Source organism: Amblyomma americanum, chromosome 1 (genome assembly GCF_052857255.1).
Source record: "Amblyomma americanum isolate KBUSLIRL-KWMA chromosome 1, ASM5285725v1, whole genome shotgun sequence".
Taxonomy (NCBI): Eukaryota; Metazoa; Arthropoda; class Arachnida; order Ixodida; family Ixodidae; genus Amblyomma; species Amblyomma americanum.
Window position 1 is genome coordinate 208,865,290 of NC_135497.1, and position 20,812 is coordinate 208,886,101.

A 20,812-nucleotide genomic window follows, 5' to 3' on the forward strand; every position below is an offset into this window, starting at 1 on the left:
TGTCTGTGCACTGTTAGTGCCCCACCGGTCGTCCGGAAGACATTGGCAAGGCTAAAAATTTTCGGTGGCTAATTTCGATTGCACTGTAGTATATGTATTGTTCTGCAGTTCTTTACTGTTGTCGTTCTGTGTTTCGCGTAATTGTGTTAAAAATTGTAAGTATACATTGTATTATTCGATAAACGTTCAATTTGTAGTGAAAATCTGTGTCTGGGTTTATTTCTTTCTCTTTTAATTTTGAGCCGCAATAGTTCAGTCCTGTAGTGACCTTGTGGTAGAGCACCTGCCTCGCATTCGAGAAGTGCTGGATCCGGTCGTCGGTGCCCGGGTAGTGTACCCACCGGGTATCTCGTGGGTACAAGATTTCTCCCGGCCGGGTGCTCGGCTTTTCTGGGGTGAAATGCTTCGGAAAAGGGTTTTCGACCGTGGCCTTTTGTAAATGCACTCTCCTGGGCTGCGGGAAGTGGTAATTGCGGCTTCCATTGTATCCCGGGTTCCCAATGCTTCTCGGCTCTCCATTGTGGATGGCTATGGAAAGGAGCCTGCACCTTACAATCCCGAAAAGGGCTAGAATTGAGCTTTACCGCTTGAGACGGGTGTCACATGTTTGGCAGCGGAACGAATCACTGAGCGGCCAACGGAGCTATTTTGTTGTCGTCATGATTTTTCTGTTGGCAAAACAAGAAAAGTGAGATTGAGGGCGCGTAAGGGAGAGCGCGTGAATTAGTGTGAGTGTGTCTAAGAGAGAGCGTCGACGTGTTCTGTGTGCGCATGCACGTATGCTTATACACGTATGTGTTACTGCTTGTCTTACGGGGGTGGACAAGCACGCTCTTGGGGACATGTAAAAAAATGTACGCCGAATAGCCGCAGTACACACCAGTAACGGCGGAGTGATTGGTTCCCGGCCACAAATAGGTCGCGTCAAGGCCGACAGCTGATTTCCAAGCACGTGAGACGCGCGCCTAGGTGCGAGCGTTCCTTGTTTTTGTGTTCCCTGCACGGCATACCGCGGACGGCTGCATATATGCACGCGCACTAACGTCGCGAAACCGCTACATGTGCTTGTTCGCTGAACTTTGTGCCCTCTTCGATTATCTTTCTTTTTTCGCTTTCTCCTTTATTCCTTCCCTTACGGCGCGGTTCGGGTGTGCACCGAGATATGTGAGACAGTTACTGCGGCATTTCCTTCCCTCAAGAGCAATTCTAAAAACCAATTTTTCGATCATCCGCCTCTGGATGACCGCGGGTTTCCAGAGTGCGGTGTCAGGTGCTCTTTTCTCTCGGGATACTCCGCGCACTTCCAATGGCTGTCCAGAACGCGTTCGTTTTTCTCTGGCTGGGCAGCTTGGCAGCGCTCGGGTAACTAGCAGACGACGCAGAGGTGGTATGGTAGCGGGAAGCGCGCGCGGCTATTTTTATATGGACTAGAAGGAACCCGGTTCTTCATGCGATGTTTTGTTGGATCCCAATCTCGATGCAGGCGCTCTTTTCTACTAGACCAGAGTGTGTATCGTCTGTGTCGCCTATAATAACGCATTTTCCGGTAGGTATCGTTGCTTGTTTGTAAATTTTGCGTACGTGAGTGTCCACAGTTCGACCTTCTCACGACCTGGCAAGCACAAATGCTCGCTTCATATCTTATTCATTAATTTCGTTCGCCCGGCTGAGCTGATATTGCGATGGCGTTCGAGGCCTTTCACGAAAGCGGCCGCAGATTCCAGCTCCGCGTACGCGCTAAGACGCGCGCATACATGCATGTGTTGAACGTGCTTGGCAAGGAGTGATTGAGCGCGTTACGAGACCCTGGTCTTCATTGCTTTCTGCGCAATGGAAAGGCGGATGTTATTTGAGAAATGCTTGATTGATTGAAACCTGTCCTTTATTAAAACCCCTCACGAACACACTTCTCGAGAGATCTGTGCGGGCACATATGTGGCCACAGAGCTGTCGCGTACGGCTCTTGACGCGAATGCCGATCCGGTCGTCGCCGACTGCTGTACAGCTTGATGCACGGGGCTTCTGCCACAAATACTTCAAATATCTGAGAAGTACCTTACGCGCGCATCAGCTCGCGTTCGAATAAGTAAAGACAAATTCCCCATCGCGGATCAACACGTAAGCCCACGCGGTACGTGCCAGTTCTCTGCGATAAAGCTGCAGCATTACAGATACGATACGCAGCTAGTACTGTACACCCACTTGTTCTAGATGAAAGCTCAAATCAGCTGATCGCTTTTGTCGAGATTACACGTGCATTCCTTGCCGGCGGGCGCGGGCGACAGACTACAGTTGAGCGGAACGTATTCCGAATCTTTTCCGCCTACAGCCCACAGGAAGCAGTTGACGAACATAGAAAGCGCAACGACCACAGCAGAGTGAGTCTCCATGCATGCAGGGTCCATCTTGTCTGGTCATTCCAGTCATACTTGCTGCGCAGTAAACAAACACGCGATAATCCGAGAGTACGGCGTGTCGTTTGATGAGCAACGCATGGGCAATTTTTCCCTCCGATGCGGTGGCTATACCGAAGACAATAGATTGCGATAGCTCGGCATATAACAATAATAATAATAATTGGTTTTTTGGTGGAAAGGAAATGGCGCAGTATCTGTCTCATATGTCGTTGGACACCTGAACCGCGCCGTAAGGAAAGGGATAAAGGAGGCAGTGAAAGAATAAAGGAAGAAAGGGGTGCCGTAGTGGAGGGCTCCGGAATAATTTCGACCACCTGGGTATCTTTAACGTGCACTGACATCGCACAGCACACGGGCGCCTTTAGCGTTTTGCCTCCATGAAAACGCAGCCGCCGCGGTCGGGTTCGAACCCGGGAACTCCGGATCAGTAGTCGGATCAGTAGCTCGGCACATGCTTTTGATGATTTCTCGAAGATTACGCAGCGCACGGTGCGCTAAAGGCACACGCTCGCGTTGTCGTCGCCGATGTTATAAGGGTGCGAGAATGATCAAATGTCTGTTCTGCAGTCTGCGGCAGACCTAAATAACTTCACGTCGTTAATTGTTCTCGGTCCCAAGCAGTCTGTTTCTGCCGTACACGTGCGCAGCAACGAGACGCAGCAGAACGCGAAGCTACACGGAGAGCATCTGCCCTCCGGGATCCGTCGCCGTGATAGCCGCCTGGCTGGTTCCGTTGGCCGCCAGACATTGTGAACGCGATACGCTTTCCTGTCAGGGGCGAACTGGTTGGCAGCCAGCGGGCTGTCTGAGCCCGGTAAATCGAAGAGTCCCTGTGTTACGACGCTAAGGTTCATATACGAGCCGCATCCTTATATGGATAACTCCACCGCAGGTTCCTTACCACGCCCTCTCAGAGCTCTGCGCGTAGGGCAAAAATACAAATGCAAAACTAGCGATTTTGAATGCAGCGAAACTGTTTCCCTCTTAGAGGACACCTGAACTGTACCGTTAAGGAAGACGGTGATTGAGGAATCGAGTCAAAGCAAGAAAGATAGGTATGAAGAAACGCCGTAGTGGAAAGCTCCAGATTATTTCACGGATTTTTAACGTGCTTGATTTGTTTTTCTTTTATATGGTTTTAACGTCCCACAGCGGCTCAGGCTATGAGAGTCACCGTAGTGAAGGGTTCCGGAAAATTCGACCACCTGAGGTTTTTTAGCGTGCACTGTCATCGTACAGTACACGGGCCTCTTGAATTTCGCCTACATCGAAATTCGACCGCCGCGACCGGGATCGAGCCCGCGTCTTTCGTGCCAGCAGCCGAATGCCATGACCACAGAGCCATCGCAGCGGCCTTTTAACGTGCCCTGACATCACAAAATACACGGGACGGCGATTTTTGTATTTCGCTTCCCTGGAAATGCGGCCGCCGCGTCGAGGAATCGATCCCCAGACCTCGTGCTGAGCAGCCGAATCCCGTGGCCAGTGAGCCATCGTGGCCTCCTCATAAAGCGCACTCCTGCACACTTTTCAAAAACACTTCGAGAAAAATTTGAATGCCCTGAAGGTAAGGTGGAGAGGTGACAGGTGCATGTCTGCATTATAAAGAGGAAGGAGAGAATGAAGTTCGCCTGAATCGATTTATTGCTTCGTTCTAATGACTAAGACGGCGGACTCAATGAAAACGAATCTTTCATAAGTCATCAAAGGCCAAAAAATGATATACAGGCATCGCGGCCACAGCAAGCAAAAGAAAATACTGACAAGTCAATGCCTGAAGCTGCAGATATCTCTGAGGTGAGGCCAAACTGCCACTCACCTCCAAAGCTGATCATGGACCCCTGTTCATAACTGACCTCAGGAATTTCAGTCGAGCCGTGGAAAAAAAGGTTCCATCCTTAAATCCTATTTTCTCAGCAGCAGATATTTTTTTGGCTCCCGAGCAAACATCATTAAGCCAACACGAACGTAAACGTTCCGTTTTTACTATGAATATAAAACTGAATTTAAATGTCTGCATGTCCCATTAATGTCCATTATTTCAAAAGCAGCCATGGTAGAAGTCAATACCTCCTCCATCTCTGCTTGCCAGTTTCGCTGACTGTCCTATCAGCTAGGGGGGGAAATCCGACTGTGCGGCCTGCCCGTGGCCCCCCCTGCCACCGGATACGGGCCGGTGTAGTTTCGGCTACTAGGCTTTGTTCCGGTGCAACGCACAGCGGTGGGGATGGGCTGGCCGGGGCCCGTCCTCTGGGGATGCAAAACCCCATGGGAGTGGCAGCGACTCCCAAGCGACTGAGTGGGCCAGTCGCGCCCGTGAGGTCCGATGCCTGTGCGGAGGCAGGCCTGGTTTCATAATCAGGTTGGACTCACGGAATTGGGCTCAAAAAGCGCTCGAAAATCAAAAAGCCTCTGCACGCGGGGGCGTGCGTGGCTACCGGCTGGCGCGTCGGTTTCTGGCCACGGAGAGGCCAGGTCCGCGCGGGGGTTTCCAGCAGAAGGGCTCCTTGGGAGCGATGTCCTCGGGGAAGCAGCCAGGGATGGCTGACCGCGAGGCCGTGAGGCCAGAGCGCGGGACGCCGAGGTAAGGGGGACCTTAGTAGGACCGATGCAAAAACCGTCGATGTTGCGGAGTAGCGGTGGAGTAGGCCCGGGTTATCTCACCCTCGGCCAGGTTCATGGTTTGTGGCCCGGTCAGCCCGGCCCTGAACACTCCCTCCTCAGTAGGTGTGGAGCAAGCCAGGGGAGGAAATAAGTGCAAGGTTGGTTGGTTGGAAGCACAGGTGGGTCCCTGGGAGTCTAATTCCATTGGCTGGATCCACCACACATACTTCCGGAGTCTGAAAAGCCGCGAAAAACACTCGACGGTTAGTAGCTGGGAGCATAACGCAAGTCCGAACCGGACCCCTGAAAGTCGTGGAGGAGCCCGAGGCAGCTGCCCCGGGTTAGGATTCCCTGTCTCCGAGTCGGAGCTATTGCGTCGTTGGGTGGTCGGGCATCCCGTGAGTGGAGCCGCACCATTGGAGAACATCGACGCCCTCCCTGTCCTGGCCAGACAGGAGTCGAGCGATGATAAAATGAGGGTCAATATCTCGCTGTCCCCATTCCCATCACATTACCCATAACGCTTCCCTCAGTCCCATTCCCACAACCTATGTCCCACCCCCTCCGCTACGTCCCAGGGGAGATCAGGGGAGTCTCCCCGGGCCCGCTCCCCCGGCTTTGGGTCGCTTAGTAGCATTACCCCATTTTTTTATTTTCCCACCTTCGGGTGGCAAAAGTACAACATTGCCTTCGGGCCTTTTCATTTATATTACGATTGGGTTAAGCCTGTGATACTTTAGTGGTACAGGCAGGAGCTTATTGGTTTACGTTGTTTTTATGGCAGCTCCACCATACTCTTTGTCCTATCATCTAGAGCATGCTAGCGTTCCTCTGAATAGCTCCCGTCCGCCACGTTTGAGAAGGCTGGGAATACGCTGGCGTACGAATCCCGTTCTACTGCCTTCAGATAGTGTTTCCTGGTGTCTCCAGTGCAATGACAAATATGAAGCCTTAGGTACACAAACATATATAGACGAAAACGGTGCATGAAGAGATAGTCCACACAATGGTCCACAGGATGTGGGACAAATTTTTCTGCGCTTACCTGAATGTATTCAAATTTGCTCAATCAAAGAACGTACTTAACAAAAAATAAGTTTCACAACGCCTATTTCATGCAGTGTTTACACATGTATCTAGGATTCACACTTAATTGCACTCGCAGTACCAAATCTGTCGAAAAGCTTCTAATGCGGGATAACTTCAAACCCCTGACTGTACTTGTGTGAGCAGGAAGTCAGCACTGTGCACAGGCAGCAAGGACAGCAAGAAGACTGGAGCACACAGACTTATCCTTTATCAAACGGTTATCAGGGCTGCGAAACTAAATGGCTCTTGTAAAGAAGAGAGGTTTGTTTGGCTTCCGAGCTGCCCGCCGGCGTATCTTTCGCTCCTCTGCTATTCTCTGACGATAGGGTGCTTTGTAATATTCGTTCGTTATTTATTCGGGTTACAGAAAAATTCCAGTAAAACTGTAAACAGATAATTGGCAGATCGGTCTTCACGTCTGGGCGTCTGGCAAGCCGTTGGTCTCCGGAGGGGCGCCGCTAGTCCTTCGTCTCCGTGTTTTTGGGTAGAGCTCGCCCTTTGATAATTGAGGTCGTTAGGATGTCACAATTTTCGGTCGGGGTAGCGGGAAGTGACGCCATCGGCTGAGTTTATCGAGGTCCTTCGCTGCTGGGTGTTCTATTTTCACTTCCCGCTTGAAGGCGATTTCATGCTTTTTTGAGTTCCCGAGGAATTTCTTTGGAATAGTAGCGGACGCCTGGTACCGGCAGAGTCGGTCGACACCGGGCCGCACATGACTGACTGGCCGTGGCACTGACTGATATTTTGCGCAAGTGTTTCGGCGTCTGGGAAGACAATGCTTCGCGTTCAACAGCAGTGATGGAAGCTTAGAAGACAGGGAAAACTCTTACGGAAATATCCAGGAGGTTTGGAGAGCAGTGGAAAGGGACTAGGTGAGGGTGGGCAGTGCAGCATACCGGCGGATGCAGCAAGTAAAAGCTCCAGGACACTCCATGAGTAAAAATATAATTGAAGGACGCTTAAGCTTCGTCTTTACGAGCAGGACGCGACAGCGTGTTGCAGCGTTGCCAAGGAATCCACGGAACGCCGTTGTCCGTTCGGCGCTACACCTTGCCCGGACAATTTAAGGAAACATATCTTGTTGGCGGCTGAGTGGTTAGGGCGCTCGGCTACAGATCTGGAGTTCCCGGGTTCGAGCCCAACCGCGGCGGCTGCGTTTCGATGGAGGCGAAACGCTAAAGCGCCCGTGTGCTGAGTGATGTCAGTGCACGATAAAGATCCCCCGATGGTCGAAATTATTCTGGAGTCCTCCACTACGTCACCTCTTTCTTCCTTTGTTCTTTTCACTCCGTATGTTTTCCCTTCCCTTCCGGCGCGGTTCAGGTGTCCGCCGAGATGCGAGGCAAATACTGTGCCATTTCCTTTACCAAACAACCAACAACCAATTGTAGAAGAAAGGGAGGGAATTAATGAGGAAAATGAGAGCCCCATTACGATTTCCCTTTCCCAAAAAACATGCACCCAGAACTAGACATGAAAGAAGACAAAATAGATCCAAAGCGCTTGAATGCATATACGACCCATGACTGCGATTGAATGGTGCAGGTGCGGCCCTTTGTCCAATTCCTCAATGGCCTGGCCTTGCAAAAATTTTTAGTAACATTCTTTAGAAAGTCTTTAGACAAATGTTAATACAGCCTATCGAGATTGAATAGAAAGTCTTTTATATGTTTATATGCTTTGTATTAACCACCTATCAACCGTCTTCCGGCAATTGGCCACCGTTATCCGAAAAAACTCAAGTACATAGAAAGTCTTTATATTTCGTATCATCTCTATATCGACAGTTTCTACATACTTCCTGTCGGCCACTTACCGATGATGTCTACCAACACCCTATCAAAGTTCTTCTGGCAATTGGCGAGCATTATCAAAAGACTCAAGTACATAGAAAGTCTTCAAACTTCCTGCCAATGCCTTATTGTGTTTCTACATACTTCCTATCGACCACTTACTACCAACACCATATCAACGGTCTTCCGACAATTGGCCATCATTATCCAAGACTCAAGTATGAAGAAAGCATAATTGCCACCCATCAACTTATCAACGTCTGGAAATGTGTGTGTTACCTACACTGTATGGCATTTTGTTCAACATTCTTTAGCACTTCAAAATCATTTTGTGAAGTGTGTCCTAGACTGTTTAAAGAATAACAGAAGCAAAATACAAATTATTACATTCATTTATTGCACACAAGCACTAACCTACACAAGCACTGCAAGATATGCATCATACATCAAAATATTTTACAGAGAATAGGGGAACAGAATACTCCCTTTGGCACAAGAAACCTAGCCCCTCAGTTTCCTCTTGTTAACAATGATTGACACACAGGAACCGTCTAGCAATTTTATATCCATTATGCAAATCCCCTGTCCACCACTAATGTTATTGTCTGTAGGCCTAAGAGGTATAAATGGCTTCATCTTACGAATATGAAATCCCACCATCTATATATATATATATATATATATATATATATATATATATATATATATATATATATATATATATATATCAAAGGTGATTTTTGGCATTTGATTGATCAATGCAAAAAATGTCAGCAGAAATTGTAAACATAACAGGATTTAATTCACATTTTCACAGAAGCGGCCTTTTTCGAGTGTACTACAGCATTTGAAACAAAAGCTGTGTGCTTCGAATGCTGTAGTACACTTGAAAAAGGCTGGTCCTCCAGCTGAGATGTCATGGATTAAATCCTGTTATTTTTTTCTTACATACGAGGAGTTTCAGGGAAGACTAAGCAATTCTAAGAAAAAAATAGGTTTTGTGAGGAAAAATATGGCACTTTCAACATAGTACTACCAGTGTTGGCGGTAACCAGAAAACTCGCGCATCGTGTTGAGTAGTTACCTGGTTAACTAATTTTTAATAGATTGATTCCACGAGAGATCAAACTATTCAAATTTTTAACTATTCTTGATTATGTTATGCACTGTGCACACATTATTCAGCAGGGCAAGAGTGGACTTAGTTTCATGAAAATGCAAATATTTCAGGAGAAAAAACTGTAAATGACGTCATGGCAGAGGCAGTGTTTTTACATAGAGCTCAAATTCGAGAATATGCTTGATGCAGGAATAAAAAATATGAAAGCCATGATGGATATATTGTCAGGCTTATTTCCACCATTGTGAAGTTGCCGCTTATTACAAAAAATTTTGAAGAGACAAGTTTCGAATGAGGCAATTTTCAAGAATTTTTTTCTCTGGAAATATAAAGCAGATCTTCAAATTTGCACAGTGGATAAGCATGAGGTGCTAAACAAGTGTAATGACTTTCATTTTTGTATAATACAAAGAAGTGCAAGAAGTATTGCCCTAAATCCGGAATTTTTGAATAAAATAGTGCTTTCAAAAACATCTCCAATTTTTCTTATAAATGCTGAAACCAGTCTCCCGAAGGAGGTAAAAAAGAATATTAAAGAGCATGTTTCATTATTTTGTTTCTAACAATTACATCCAAGCTAAAACATGTAGCTTTCTGAGCATCGGCAGGAGCGCTTAACTCTGTTACTTGCACTCGACGGTAGCGGTGCTACCGAATCCTGGTTACATCACAGATCGGTGTTTGTCCAGAAAAAGTAATTAGGTATGCTCTCTCTTGATGGAAAATGTTTCAGTCTTGGGATTTGGGGGAAATTTAGAGCAGCGGGGGGCATGTTTGCTGCTTCCACGCCCTCAATTAGGCACTCCTGCAGATGCTCAAGAAGCTACAAGTTTGACCTTGGATATCATAGAAGCAAAATAATGTAATACGTTCTTTCGTATTCTTTTTCGCCTCCTTCTAGAGACTTCTTTCAGGAGTTTTAAAAAAAATTGAAGATGGATTTTTTTTATTTGTAAAAACACTACTATAGTCAAAAATGTCAGATTTAAGGCAATACTTCGTGCACTTCCCTATATTATATAAAAATGAAAGTCCGTACACTTTTTTAGCCCCTCGGTGCTTATAGAATCTGCAAATTTGAAGATGTGCTTTATATCTGCAGAACAAAATTCATGAAAATAGCCTCGCTTGAGATTTGCTTTCAAATTTTTCCCAGTAAGCAACAACTTCTTCAAAATGGCGGAAATAAGCCCAACATGTTCTTTCCCACCTGTACATTTAGCACGAAACATACATCATGGCTTTCTTATACAGATGCTTACGTCATTGCAACTTTGCGAAATTGAACTGTGCTTGAAAATCACGCTGCCTTCGCCACTAGGTCGTTTATTTTATTTTAAACTTTTTCTCCGGAAATATTAGCATTTCAACAAAATGTAATTCACTGCTGGGCTGCTGAAAAATATATGCATAATATCTATATTACTCAAAAAAATTAAAAATTTGAAATATTTAGACAGCATCTCTCGTGGAATCACCCAGAAACAAACTTTTTAACTATTAAAGTAAGGCATCTAGTAGCAATGAAGAAATTTGCAGCCGATCATTAGTAATAGCCATATCAGTCTTTAGAATTTTGAAAACGCAATTACCCTTTGTGCTGTGGCTCGACAAAATTTGGCTTTTTCGTCTAGTATAATGCACTGGAGCAGTTGCTTTGCATGCATGCTTTCAAAAGCGCATGTATTTTTGCATGATGCAGTCAAATTTTGATGCGCCACAGTGACGAGGGTAATCGCGTTTTGTAAATTCTAAACACTGATATGGCTACTACGAATGACAGGCTACAAATTCTAATTGCAACCAGTTCCTTAACTGTCATAGTTAAAAGTTTATTACCAGAAATTAGTTAACCAGCTTATAAATAAAATTCACTGGCTTTCCTGTGTCTGCCAACACTTGTAATACTATGCTGCAAAAGCCAGATTTTGAACCCAAAAAGCATATTTTTGAAAATTTTCATTCTCTTTGAAACACCAGGTGTGTATGCTGTTACTGCTCACTTTCCTGTACAACAGAGAAGTAAAATAATTTCTTCTGCAACGTGAAAGTTCCATTAGCCACATAACAAACCTTTCGAAAAACTGTGCATGCACACACATACACACACAGTGAAGCACTGTTGCTTAAAGAGTAAGAATTCAGGGCAGATTCTCTTTTAGCTTCCTGACATGCCAGTCAATCGAGAAAAGTCAAGGTAGCCAAATGAACTCGTAACAAAATGGAAGATGTGAAGCACCCTGTAGCGAGCTTGAAGCACACCAATTTAGAACTGCAGACATATGATTAGCTTCACGTAACTAGATGTGGACTTTTACCTTTGACAAGCATCAAAGCTACATGCTTTTTCAACACTTGACAGCACCACAATATGCACATTTACTCATATTTCTAAGGATGTGATTGTTTACCTCTTTAAATAGCTAAAAAATTTCTAACAGTGAAACAGTACTTACACTGTCTTCAGACTGACATTCAAGGCTGCAAACACTAGCGAATGAAAGTCCTGCTAAATATATGCTAAAAGTTCACAATGATGTAGATATCAAGCTTTGAGGCGATTTTAAAAAACATAATAGCACAAGGATACTGAAGTGACCTGGTTGGTCCGTTATTTCGTGTGCCATCGTGCCACTTGTCCACAATATCAGCCAGGCCCCTTGTCATTACTTGTCTGCGTTACAAGCAGGAAGAGGTAGCATCCTAGCCATGAGATGTGCGCACCAACAGCACCAATAGGCAGGTTCCTACATGGCGGAATGCAGCGGCAAAAGAACTGTGTAAGAAACTGATTCGAGGTATACAGTTATAGTGAATTCTTTCATAATCAAAACTTGGAGAGGCAAAAATCGGCTAAATGGGAACTAAAACGTAGCACATAGAGTGGGTTTGATAAAGTTGCTGAGTAATGAGCACAAAAACGCAGCATTCAGAGCAGGTTTAATAAGGTTGCTGAGTAACAGCACAAGCAGCAGACACAACAATAGAAATAAATGCAATGCTTCCTTGAACAAGAAAAAGCCATAACATGCTGCTGTGCTCAACTCTACCCCCACATTTGAAGACTGATATACACAGGAATTGGCATTAACATGTTGTGCCTAATATGGCTGCTATAAAGAGATATTTAGTCATTCCAGTCATTTGAAGATATCTTGCACACCACCAAATGTGAAAATTATTTCATGTTTCTTGACTGGTATATACCAAACTTCAGGCAGCTTTTGCTCTCAAAAGCGGTACCTGAAACGCACTACAATATAACTTGCACACCTTTGTGTCTCTAAGTAGCTAGGAGAAAGTAACTCAACTTTACTTGCTGTTCAGTATATTTACCTGTCTGTAGATAATGTATCACCATTTGGAGCTATAGCAGGCGTGTGAGGGTAAAATGTATGAACAAAGAGTAAGCAGGTGAGCAAGGTTGTGGGAGTGCCAGAGTGGCCCTTTCTAAAGCAAAAAAATCAAAACATTAAGGCACACACTGTGTCACATACAATGCTTGTAAGTAAAGCCACACAGACCTACGAGTGAGAAAAACCTCAGCAAAGTGCCCCTAAGGGAGCAGCTGCACTGACATTTCTCCCGCAGCACATCACTCCAGTGCTGGGGCATGCTCAATACAAGGGAAACAAGTAAACAAAGAAATGTGTTCCAAAGAAGATAAAAATGAGAACCCAGGTAATTAGGCAATTATATGCCACTAATTGCAGCAATGCCTCTTGAAAGTGAATGAAATAATTTGCGCAGCTTATAGCAAAACTTGATGGCTCAGGAGGGGGCAACGACAAATGCGTCGGTTCAAGTAAAACAAGGGGCATGGTTAAGGTCCTGAAAATAATTGTTGACGTGAACTCAGCTAGTGTAGTGCAACATGTAATTGAATGTTGGTATGAATAAAAACAAGAATGAACAAATGTTCAAAAGATTCCAAAGGCATTTGAACTGTACAGTGCAGTAAGCTGTGACAAAGGGAATGTGAAAGAACAATAACCTCAGCAACACTCATGACATATCGAACAAATGCCTTTCTTCTGTACAGCTTCAATATAAGCTTCACAGTGTTTCACGTAATGCAAGGCTAATTTTGTATGGTGCGAATTATTCATGCTAGCCACACCTGTGCTTCTAAGGCATAGTGTTCCACTTAAATTCATCTTCAAGCAGCGTGAAACACAGGACGTAGTGGAAGAAACACAAGACGACACGAGCCCTGGGATGCCCTGGGACACGTGTCCAAGGACGGACCCGAAGGAGACAAACAGAGGTTTGTCAGTGAGTGCTCAGAAGTCGTCTGCAACTGCAAGGGGAAAAAGGCGTCAAGATGTATGAAGGGATTGATCAACTATTTGGCAGCTGAAGGCTTGAGGCCTCTCCTTTCGAACAAAGAGGGATTATTTGTTCTCGCACCAGAAGATGTGTGCACCAAGAAGGAAGAAGAAGCTGTGAAAAAGAATTTTATACTCATGGTGTTGAGGCCTGCTGCCGTCAAGAAGCCTTAAATATGCTACAAAGAATGAGTCTGGATGGACTATATGCCACCATCAACAACACAAAAGATACGGCAGTAATATCATAGCGTGACACTAGGCAGCATGCTGTTTCAGGCTATTTGCAGTGGCATTTAGGCTCCCTTAAGCTGCCCGACCCTTTTATGGTGAAGAACTCTACTATGCTACCCACGGCCCGCATTGTCATTCGCATCGACGCCCTTCACGTCACACGCCTACTATGACGAGTCAGTCGCATTCCAGAAATCTGCCAAGACATCTATCGTCATCTGTATTGAGTGGGTCCCGCGTGACCTCCTAAGCGCACAAAGCCGCGCAGATTCTGCGGCCCGCCTTTCGACCCCAAACTCGTGTGTGCCTCGAGTCCTCACTCTGGATGACAGCACCCTCCTTTTAACAAGAAAGGAACACCTCCGGCGCCGCACACGTGTTCTAATCCCTCCGTGTGCGGTAACCCTCCCCCTTGGTCTTACCCATGCAGAGGAGGTTGCGCTTCGGAGGATACGGGTCGGGGTTGCCCTAACTCCAGCTGTGACACGCAAGTGGCTGCATTTCAAAGATTTATATCCCCGCCCCGGGTGCCCAGTCTGCAAGAACAGAGATTGTGACATCCACCACCTGTTGTGGGACTGCCCGGCGCTGAAGCCGACGAAAATTCGGCACCTGGCGCCAGTGGGACTCTCACCGGACAATCCGGATTCATATATTGCATGGACACAGGGTCCATATCATCGTTCACTTCTTGATTTCATCAGATCAGCTCAACTTTTTTCATTTATTTAAGCATCTTACTCATCTTTCACTTTATAGTTTTGATGCCCTGAGGCAATAAACATCGCTTCAAAAAAAAAAACTCTACTGAGGTCGTTGATTTCCTGTCGCAGATGGAGGACAAGAACCATTATGCCTTTAGCATGGATGTGGAGGATCTGTTTTACTCCCTACCCCATGCTCAGCTGTTGAAGAACGTCAAAAATAAAAATTAGCGCTCGTGTCGTCTCGTGTTTCTTCCACTACGTCCTGTTTCGCGCTGCTTAAAGATAAATCCATTCCGACTTGCACAGTTTTCTGTTCTTGTTTCCACTTGAACACTAATATTCAATAATGTATTGCCCCTTCTGCTATGTCTGCCAGTTATCACACCACTGGTCCACTTCAAACTTGCCGTGCTTTGCAACAGGTAGGTACTGGTGAAGTAAAGCTACGAAATTTAATTGCTGGTTTTAGGCTACTGTAGAAAGGTGATATAGCACATATATTTTTTTTATTTGGTCTATACTGTTGTCAAGATTCCCTAGCAGAAGCATGAGCATAAAAACTGTAAAAAGACCATTACACACTATAACACAATGCGTTTGATTAGAACAGTGCTCTCATGATGCCCGCAATACCTTTTTCCTTTCTTCTTGATGCTCTTTCAAAAGATAAAAAAGAAACAAATGAAAGAGAAATATATATCCTGGACCAGAAGAGTTTTGTCAGACTACAAGCAAAGACAAGAAAAAAACAACTATCTGTGATGCCCACACATACCTATTCTTTTACAGGTGACATGCTTGATATCCGATATCAATGGCTGATAGGCTGCACCAGCAGGTCGATGATGCCATTAACCTCAGGTTGAGGTAGCGTTGGCTCAATGACGGATGAAAGGAGGTGCAACAGCAGCGTGATGATACCGGTGGGGAAGCTGTACAGTCCTTCACTGTGGATGCATTTGAAGAAAGGCTGAATTAGAGAGATGCTTTCGTAAACATAATCAAAGAAGCAACATCCCATTACAGCCTCTAGCGGTTCAGTCCAATGTGTTCAGGAGTGGAGGCTAGTGATTAATAACCTATACATCCATTAGTATGCATAAAAATGGCTTACAAAGCCAGTCATATTTTCCTTAGAGCTATAATTCGCGAATTACGTTATAATTTTATCGCTTGAGACTGAAAATGGGGAATGACATTCAGTATATTGAACGTAATTCAAACAAAACGACAAAGAAGCTTCCAGTGTGCCACTACCTCAGGTGCACTGCAATAGAATGGTTCTGCTATTTTTAAACGTAGTTTCGTTGACCAAAGGTATTAAGAAACGTAGCACTTCATACGACTGCGACATAGAACGGGCAATGTTCCATATCGAGTAAACACTCATGCAGCAGAATCAAAAGACGCAAGCCGCTACAAGCACTTTTCCTTCTACTGGTCTACTTTTTACGCGCTGCTCCTGTTCAGTCAGAATAAGGAATCAAGCGGCGCCTCACAGCTCTCAGCGTGCAACCAAATTCTATCACATAACTTATTCGCAACGGTGCTTACGCAAAGAGCGCAAGGGGGTGAATCTAAAAGCCGCATAGCTGGCACGCAAGCATGTCAAAACACCTCCTCTCTGCAAGCGATCGTGTCGTGCTCGCATTTCGCACCTCACGGCGAACAAGACGTAAAGACCAAGCCTGAATGCATTAAGAACCCTCATGCATCCCCACGACACACCTCAAAAGTCATTTTACATTTCAGTACTTACATTCGTCAGCAATCACGGTAAGCCGTTTCTTCTATCGGGCGTCGGGGGCCGGCTGCTCCGGCGTGGTGTTGGGTGCGGTACCTCAGAGCACTTTTTGAGAGCTCCATGCGCGGAAGAACGTCTTCAGGAAGCGCAGGGGGCCATCTGTCAGCTTCCGGTTGCAGACACACTACCACAACACCAACGATGCCGCACATTCAAGAAAAACAAGCTGAAGAAAGCCACCACAGCTACAACCGCCAAAAGTCGACACGAAGACTGCGTTACAGCGTACTAAAGAGGTAGTGTAGGACACGGCCTATAGCACGCATGGGGCGCTCAACCCAACCATCGGCGAACGAAAAGACGGCGCTAAAGTCGCGTAACGTTAAACGCTTTAAAATAAAACTGGTAACGTTATTTTTGCCACAAGCGTCGTGCAATAAACAGCCCAAATTTTGTTTTAATTACGAAGGCAGTTGATCATTAGTGATGTAGTAAAAAAAATTGTGGCTACTGACAACCACTTGTTCCTGGCGGCGCTGCGAACGAAAGCTTTCGAAACGCTGGGCGCGAGGTAGCTGCAGGCGACGCAGCTGAGCTCAGGCCATGTGGCTCATGCGGAGAGCCGCGGTCGCTGCACGGCGGCACTATCTTTCTGATTCTAAGGCTTTAGTTATTTCGCCGTAACTGCATCGCAGAATCGGGAATGATGATGTTGGCCAGCTCCAGTGGTTTCTGTTTTTAATTTTCGCATATTGTGTGGCTTGCTGTACTCTGCACAGCTTGAAAATGAAAATTCGTTTTGAGGAAAGCAAATGGCTCAGTGACAGTCTCACATATCTCGCTCGTCAGCCAGAACCGCGCCGTAAGGCAGGGGGGTAAAGCGCGGAGAGGAGGTTGTCATACACTCGGGCAGCGCCATCTTGCTACTCCCATAGTTGCCTGTACTTATTAGTTGTTTGCGCTACTGAAAATTAAGCGAATATTTTCAATATAACTACATTAAATATAAACTTCTAAGACTTTAAACATCCTAGAAGATGTTTGAGGTTTAAACCAAACTCTTTTTGTTGTTTCAAAATTTGAAATATGCAAACGTGTACAAGAAAACTTGGGAAAGTTTCGTTTTCGTTTCGTCTGCTGTAGCAGCTGTAGGTTACCTATATACGTATGCTAGTTTATTACTACTTACGGCGTAGACTGCAGGACAGAATTAAGATACGGCAGTTTCATACGCCCAATACGCGCTGCATTACACACCTCTCCACCCCATGTGTCTGCTCAAGGCACTCCCTTGCATAGTCCACTGAGAGCGGTCTCCCTCTTTTTCGACCGCGCGTTCTAGCCACTCTTCGCACTTTGGACTCATTCACTCCCGCCGCTCGGTTCGCAGTCTTTCGCACGAACGTTGCTTTCACTGCTGGTGTTGGTTTTGGATGTCTGATTCTGTGCCAGGAAAGCGCTGCACATGCAAGTCGTTTCCCGTGCCCACGTTGGCCGATCGTATCTCTTGCGCGCACGGCGGTCGATCGATCGCACACAAGAATCTGGACTCTGGACCCGTCGGCAGCGTTCAGAGCGACACCCGAAACTACCATAGAAGTCGGCCGGGCGAGTAAGTCCGCCTTCGCTCAAAAGCATAAGAACACAGATAACAAATAAGATAATACAGAGAACACAACCGTCCGCTTATACACGCTCGCCTGTCAGTTGCTCAGTAGATGCCGTAAGCACGCAGCGCGCTGTGGCTCCGCGCCTCGCGATCTACCGCTTTGTCTCGCTCGTGCACAGAGTTTCCTCAGAATGCCGCCATTGTGCTTTATGTGTGAGTAATGTTCTTCTCTGAAAAATTCATAACGGCACTGTCGCGTTTTTTTTTTTTAAGATTTTCCGCTGCAGTGATGAGCAAGGGCACAAAAACGTTGACCGCTTGGCCACAGTCCTTCCAGCAGTTCTGCCAATGACATGAGCAGAGCTTGAATGAAGTAGAACATTACAAACAGAGCCCAGCACATGTAACTGGAGTGATCAAGTTCGTTTTGAAGAAATATGTGACACTCAGACTGAGCGAGGAAGCTAGAAGGATAACAGAGAAGGCAAGAGGGGCATATGTTAGAGCACTGCTTACAAAGCAAATCTTGTTTCAGCATCAATAACAACCATTTCCAATTGCACTAATCAACTTAGCGACATATACATGAAGGAGTCCAAAGTTAATGAACTGTCAGTGTATATGTCATAATGAGCCCCTCGATTATCTCCCTTTGTCTGCACCGCAACTTAATGACAATTATTTAGTGCAAAGCAAGGAATGAAGGAAACACGAATAAACTAATAATAATAAATTTTTACAAGCCAAAGTCGCACTTGGGTTATGCAGCACCCTGCAGAAGAGGATTCTTCAATAATTTTGATACCTGGGGGTCTTACACACGCCGAAAATTTATTACAAAATACAGAGTACCAGCTGTTCCAACTAGCCGCATTGCATATTCTCTTAAATACTACTGATTTTACATTATCACAAGTTGGCGTTCAACAACTGTTGATACACAGCGACAGTAGTGGGGTAGCTTCACCAGTGCATTGTAGGAATGAACCTGGCCAATGTACATGTATATAGAGTAGTATCGCAGTGTAAAATTCAGGACTGCGTTCCATTACCTTGCAAAGATCTCTTGTCGCGCCTTATGTCAGATAAATGGCAATGATGCATGACACGCAAGGTAAATATGTCTGTTGATTGTAGTAGAAGAAATAAGAATCCTTTTGTTGAAGTTCCTTAAAACACACCTTATATGTGTAATGCAACAACTCTTCACCAGTGCAATGTTCAGTGCAGAAAATGTTTCCGAAGCTGAGATCACTGAAGTGCTCAGCAGGTACTCAAACATTTATTCGCGTTAAAGAAATCTAAATGCAAAGCAGTTGTACATTTCAGCTTTTACACAGATGCTCATGTGCATTTCTGAAGGTTCTATTTTTTTGGTTTTGTGGGGTTTAACATCCCAGAGTGGCACAGGCTATGAGGGATGCTATTTCTGAAGGGATCTGCACCAGATGCACAGTCCTGCTATAGATAACAAGTATGATGAGTGACATCAAACATTTATTCGAACATTGTTCATGCAAAATCACTGTATTGATACTATGTTGAACATGTGTTTTTTTTTCAAGTTTCCCTCAGTACTGCATCAAGGCTGCCCTATTAGGTGTTCAACAAATGAGAGCAGAGGTCTTGGTACTGTTTCTATTTTTTTTTTCATGTGCATTCTTTGAGTGTGTGAAAAGACGTGCAAAGTATTGAATGCTATATTGTGTATGACTGAGACATTATTTACAAGCTATATGATACTTTTGTCTAGTGTGTACAACAGTAACATCAGTGAATTTATGGCAGAAATAAAAAGCAGGCATTCACAGACATAACTGCTGAAGTTAAATGACTGTCAACTATGAAACCAGCTGTAACTTTGCAGTGGCAGGTTGCTTAATAATCTCACATGCTTGTAATTGTGCAGATACACTGATTGTCAATTTTTTGTTTTACAAAATATGGCCTGAATTTTTAATATTTCCAAAGCTGTACGCAAGCAAACCGCATTCCAACGTTTCTCTTTACTATCATCACCTTGCACAATACTCTGTTAGTGCTCTCCGAGTGCGACTTATCCCACATGTCTCTTGCATAAAGCTCTTCCATGTATGCACGCTTTGGTGCTTCGTTGCAAGCAGATTAAACCTTTCGGAACGGAGTCTGTTACAGATCTTCCGTTGTATTCAAACAGAATTCGCATCTTCACAGGCAGCGGTACAGAAGGCATGCGCTGCACTCCGCGCGAGTGTCGTCTCCCTTCTGCCTCGTCTCCTGTATGGAACACCAACAAGATCTGAGCGCCGGAGAAGACAGGAGGTGGCGATGGTGCACACTTTACTAAAGAGACTCCAGGTTACGCCAAAAGGCATGGGGCATGCATTTTTTATAATACCCCGCACATCAAAACAAACCTTGCTGAACCTCGCCAACCATCCTCGTTGATCTCGGCTCACACAAACACAAATCATACGTAATGAGCGGCACAAGATTCACCGCCACCTGGAAGTATCTTCGTGCGCGCACCATCGCGAACATTTTGCGCATGAACTAGAAAGGAATTCAACACAGTACGTAAGCAAGCCGCAGCACCATTCCTCGTACAACTTTTTGACGCGCACTACGAAGCGTACGGCCATACTGGGGGAAGTTGTGAGGTTGCCAGATTAGTACTCTGCAAACTGCCGTTAAACCTGGTCTAGGTCAGCTGGACCATGCATGGAACCATGAGCGGAGTAACAAGATGGCTGTCGTCCACGGTTATAAAAAAAGTGGAGAGGGTTTACATGGGAGTGCTGCTGCCGCTTTCGCTCTAGTGTTGGTAGTACTAGCTCTATGCCGTAAGGAATTGATAAAGGAGGGAGAGAGAAAAGAAAAATGAGGGAGTGAAAAAGAAAGGAAGAAAGAAATGCCGTAGCGGAGGGCTCCGGAATAGCACATGTGCGCCTTTTGCGTTTCGCCTCCATCGAAACGCGGCCGCCACGGTCGTGCCTCGTGCCATTTACTGTACGTGTGTGTGCCTTGAGAAAGCGAGCGTCCGCGCGCCGCCCTAGAGCGACATGCGAAACAGTGCAAGCCCGCGCTGCCGCATCGCCTCTGTTTTGTGCGCGCGTGCATCATGCCATTGAGCGCCTTGCACGCTTTTTACTCGAGCGAGGCCCGCTGGCAGTCTCGCTACCGTAGTC

The 20,812-nt window shown here is 45.6% G+C and overlaps 1 long non-coding RNA gene across 2 annotated transcripts; it reads right to left on the reverse strand.

Annotated features, from left to right (window-relative positions):
* Window positions 1–10,057: 10,057 nt before the first annotated feature.
* LOC144094924 (uncharacterized) lies at window positions 10,058–16,317 on the reverse strand. Of its 2 annotated transcripts, none has more exons than XR_013306620.1 (3): window positions 16,052–16,317; window positions 15,068–15,239; window positions 10,058–11,770 (listed from the first exon to the last, which is right to left on the reverse strand). It is a non-coding gene; the product is annotated as an uncharacterized LOC144094924 (long non-coding RNA). The 2 variants fall into 2 exon arrangements; XR_013306619.1 differs by having other exon boundaries at window positions 10,058–11,799.
* Between the last annotated feature and the right edge of the window lie 4,495 nt (window positions 16,318–20,812).